The sequence below is a fragment of the Leucoraja erinacea genome, chromosome 1 (genome assembly GCF_028641065.1).
Source record: "Leucoraja erinacea ecotype New England chromosome 1, Leri_hhj_1, whole genome shotgun sequence".
Taxonomy (NCBI): Eukaryota; Metazoa; Chordata; class Chondrichthyes; order Rajiformes; family Rajidae; genus Leucoraja; species Leucoraja erinaceus.
The window spans coordinates 7,769,742-7,775,144 of NC_073377.1; positions in this window are offsets into that span (position 1 = coordinate 7,769,742).

The window sequence follows — 5,403 nt, forward strand, 5'->3', positions numbered from 1 at the left end:
GTGCTGCAAGTTGATGATAAACACGCCATCCAGGGTCTGTTTGTGTGATATTCTTTCATTCAGTCAACATGTCATAACCTGTCATAGAGGGAGTCACGGTCTCAGCGGGAGAGGTGCTGACTTTACAGCGAATGCAGCGTGGGAGACACGGGTTTCAATCCGACATAAGGTGCTTGCATGTCAGGAGTTTGTACAGTTTCCCCAGACATGGTGGGTTGTTCCCGAGATAGGACAATAGACAATAGGGCAGGAGTAGGCCATTTGGCCATTTCAAGCCAGACCGCCATTCAATGTGATGAAAAAAAAATGCGGATCATCCCAATCAGTACCCCGTGCCGCTCTCCCCATATCCCTGACTCCGCTATCTTTAAGAGCCCTACTAGCTCTCTCTGAAAGCATCCACGAGAAACCGGCCGCCAACGCCTTCTTAGGCAGAGAATTCCACAGGACTCAAACTCTCTGTGGGAGCTTTGGTTTTCTCCCACACTCCAAAGAGTACAGTTTGAGGTTAATGGATTGGTAAATGTAAAAAGTGTCCACAGGGGGTAGGATAGTGTTAATTGCGGGGTCGTGGTCGGCGCAGCCTGGGGCGAAGGGACTCGCCTGTGCGTAGCTCTAAACTAGAACTTCAAACAGAATGGTATTATGTAGAACTGCAGGCGTGAATGTTGATTCGTCTTTCTTGGGGGGGTACAGGTAAGCTCGGAGTCTCACGTGATTGAGTGTTAGTCTGTACGGGGTTGTGTTAACCTGTTTTTTCTTGCCCCCCCACCCACCCCCCCTTCCACTCTGCCCACTCTAACATCAGGACTGATATGTTGTGCGACAGATTCAGAAGAAGAAATGAAGTCTACTTTCCTTACAACTTGGTCTAAATGTGTAAATTGTAAGGCCAAACTGATAATGAAAAAAACCTTAAACATATGATTGTTAAAATCTTCTGCAAAGAATTTTGTGTAAATAGTACGCTGGCAGTGATGAGAGGCGCTCATGTGAAAATTAAAATATTAAACACTGCAGACAGTTAACCCTCTCCTGCAAAATAAAGGACCTTTATTTTGTTACATCACAACACCAGCTTGACAAACTGTCATTTGTTCGACAAAATGATAAAATATTTAAGGTGTATGACGACCAACATGTTATTGATCTTTAAGCCTCTTCTTGCAAGCTTTGCACAGTTTACATCCAATCATAGAGTCATAGTCATTTTTCGGGGCATGGGAGAAGAACGTCTTTTGCACAACTGGTCCATGCCCACCAAGATGCCCATCTAAGCTACTCTGAAACTGCCCATGTTTGAACCATATCCTCTCCAACCCCTTTCTTATCTAGGTAACCTGTCTCAAATTGTCTTTTAAAATGCATGTTATCGTCTACCAGCCTCAACTACCTGTCCTCTGGCAGTTCATTCCATATTCCCCACCACCCGCTGAGTAAAAAAAAAAGGCGTAGGTCCTATTCAGATTCTTGACCTGCTCACCTTAAAACCGTGGTTCTTGATTCCCTCCTTGGGGGGAGTTAAACGGCCTCCTGTACATATCCTATCTATTCCCATCAACATTTTATACAACGCTAAACATCTGCTTTGGAACATCTGTCTATTCCTTAACCTTTGTAAGTTATAATGTCTACACATTCAGCATTAAAAGTAGATTGCATTAAAGCTTCAGGTTCACAATGTTCATTGTGATCGTCTGTGTTTGCGGGCTGGTCTCACAAATATCTGAAGATTGAATGGTGTTTGCAGCGCACAGTCAGTCACAGAAAACACACACAGTTAGTGTTCCAGTTCCTATGCAACAAATCCTTCATTGCATGTACCACCTGCGACGTCCTAAAATAGATGCCTTCTTTTGTATAGTAAGATGGTGGGCACAGGCAGCATCTCTGGAGAGGAGAGAGGATTAATGGGTGACATTTATTTCAAGTAAGTGCCTAACATGGATCTTTACAATGAGCAAAACATTGTTTAACGAGCAAAAGTGGACAGAATCCATTTTGGTTGGCAAAAAAACGGGAGGAAAGAAGACTATTATCTAAATGTGGCCGATTGGGACGGGGGAGAGCCAGCGAGGACACTGGGAGTCATGGGACACCCAGTCATTGAAGGTAGGCATGCAGGTGCAGCAGGCCAGTAAGACAAACGAAATGGTATGTTGGCTTTCATAGCAAAAGGAATTTGAGTATAGGAGCAGGGAGAGGTTCCTTTTTGACTTGCCCAGTTGTACAGGGTCTTGGTGAGACCACACCTGGAGTATTGCGTACAGTTTTGGTCACCAAATATGAGGACCCCCCCCACCCCCCCCCCCCCCCCCCCCCCCCACCCCCCCCCCCCCCCACCCCCCCCCATCCCAGGACATTATGCAATAGAGGGAGTGCAGAGAGGTTCACCAGACTGATTCCTTGGGATTCAGGATGTTGAGGGGGGGCTTATGATGAAGACTGGATAGAATGGTGTATCACTAGCTAGAATTTCAGGAGAGAGGGGGGCTTATGGAAACGTACAACATCTAAGGAGGGGCGGCACGGTTAAGGAGCAGAGATGTTCGAGGCTTGGGAAGGCAGTCCAGGACAAGAGGTCACGGCTTAAGGCTAGGGGAAGAAATTTTTCACAAAGAGATGTGGTGAATCGATGGAAACTCATCTGCCCAGAGGGTAGTTGAGGCCCGGTTAATTGGCTATTTAAGGGAGTTAGAGGTGGCCCTTGTGGCTAAGGGGATCAGGGGGTATGGAGAGAAGGCAGGTACGGGATACGGAGTTGGATGATCAGCCATGATCATATGGAATGGCGGTGCAGGCTCGAAGGGCCGAATGGCATACTCTACTCTGCACCTAATTTCTATCCCGTTTCTATTTTTTCTAGTCCGTCCCCTTCAATGGACTCCTGCTGCAGTTAGTCGTAGGTAGGGGGAGTTAGGGCGCCTCAGCACTATACAGCGACCAACCCCATTCTTCTATGACCTAGAGCAAAGCGATCCTCGCCCGTCTGCTCACCTTGACCTCTGCATACTCAGAGGATCAACGGGAGATTGTTTTACACTTCCTGAGTGAACCGGTCAGAAATGAAAACCACAGGTTGACTCAGCTTTTTTTCTTCGTTGTAATTTAATCTCGTTTTATCAAAACAAAAACCCGCAAGATCCGGGGACCCACTCACGAACGCTCGCTAACTCCCCCGCTAACGACAGATCATTGGCCATCTCACGTAGACTTACTGTTCCTTCTCGAGGCTCCCTTTCAGGGTTCTTGTACGTCCCGTGACAGCCCATAAGTGGGGGTATTGTACATTGCCTTTGATGGATCTCTCACAGAGACCCAATCCCCGGTAATCCCCCCCCCACCCACCCATGTGAGTTCAGAATTTTGGTACATTCGTGAACCCTAAAGTCTCCAATGGTGGCATGTTGGAAGATAAAAAAAAAGCATTTCCTCGTAATAATCCCCCCCCACGGCTTGTCGGGCATATACCTGGGGCACCCCTCCTATAACATCCACTCCCTGGGTTGACAGGCAGGGTGTAGGAATACCTGGTGCGATCTGTTAAGAATCTCACCAGTACACCACATGGCCACAAGACCCATGATACCAACCAAGGGACACAACCCCAGGGTCTCCGCGAAAACATACTAGGGTGTATCTCTCTGCCCATTGGCAGATGGTGAAAATGACCTAGGGCCTTCTTTGGCCAACGGGTTTGGCAGTCCAGCCCCAGCCAGCCTTACCAAGCTCAATTTCAATGTCCGGATTCGTTGAAACCAGTTCCTGTACCTCTGGCCTATGATCTTTGTCTGTTAGATTCTGGGCCCAGGAGCGTTTCGCAACAACCCTGAACCACATGCACTGTAATTTACGTTGTACACGCAAGTGGACGCATGACGCTGACTCACACTGTCTGCAGGGCCATAACCACACAATGTACTGCAGCCATCATCCGACGCTCTGTCGTTTTGGCACTGGTCACGGTTTGCCCGCTGTAAATCTGTTATTTAAGCTCCTACATACACTGTGTAGTGTTCCTAGTAACTTTCATAACTCTCTTGCTGGTACATACACAACACAAACACGCGTTCACAAGCCCCCGGATGATATGGGATGAAGGCTAGTTGCACGGGTATTGATAGGACAATCAGCCAGGCTTTGCACACATGATTGGCGGTGCTGGCCACGAAGGGCAAAACAATCGCCTGGCACAGGCACTATAAAGCGACGTAAAAATGAGAGGGCTGGTAGAGGGGAGTGAACGGGCCAGGACAGTAGGGAGATGGGGAATGGTTTTACCCTCATAATGGTAGGGGGACTGAAGAATCCAACTGAGAAGCATAGGGCTATCCAAAACCATCCGGTACACAGTCCTTGACAAGTAGGAATTCAGATGGAAAGAATGGCCCCAAAGAAAGAGACATGGTGCTAGCCTCATCACTATCAAGAGCAGTAAGTATAGAAGCCTCTCCCTCTCCCTGCAGTTGTACAGGGTCTTGGTGATTGAGACCACATTCTGGGAAGTATTGTGTTACCAGTTTGGTGCCCTAATCACTGATCGGAAGGCCGGTCCCAGAATAGAGTTGGAGACAGAGGAGATTCACCGAATGTTGCCACCCCCCACCCCCCGACAAGTTCAGAGAATGCCCGGACAAGATACGGTTTACACTTTGCCCCCTGCTGCCTGTTCAACAGGAGAGTTGGGGACGACTCTCCATAGAAGTGAACATGATGAGAGGAATAGAAAGAGTTAACAATTAATAGCCTGCACCCCCTCAGAGAAAAGCAAGATTTCAAACAAGGGGACAGTTGTTAGTGTTAGATAAGAGGAATAGCGAGCTTGGGTACTATGAGGGAAAGGGTGTGGGGTGCAGAGAGTGCGAAAATGATAGAGGCACGCTTCCGCTGCGGTCCGGGTGAACAATGTGTAGGCAAGGGGGTGAGGTAGAATAGGTAGAGGGATGGACGGGAGGGGGATAATCAGGGTAGAAACTGAGATAGGTGATGGGAGGAAGGATATGGGGTAGAAGGGTAGGAGGAGTTAGGGAGAGGGTGTAAGAGTAGGGGAGGGAGAAGACGGAGGGATTGCGAGTGAATAGAGCTGAAGAGAAAAGGAAAAGAAGGGATAAATGGAGAGGTGGAAAAGTGAGGAGAAAAGGGGAGATGGGGAAGAGAAAGGGTCAGGGGGAGAGAGGGAGGAAAAGGGAGAGGAGAGGGGGAAGAGGAGAAGGTTGGCAATAAAGTGGGCGAGAGGAGGTTAGGGGAGAGAGAGAAGGGGAGGTTTACCCTCATTCTGGCGCCCAAGAACTCTGATATCTTTGCAACAATTCACGGAGATCGGTGGTCGTTTGCGGGTGTGATTTTCGAGCTCCGAATTATCAACTGATCGGAGAGCGAGGAGGGGGGGGGGGGGGGGGAGAG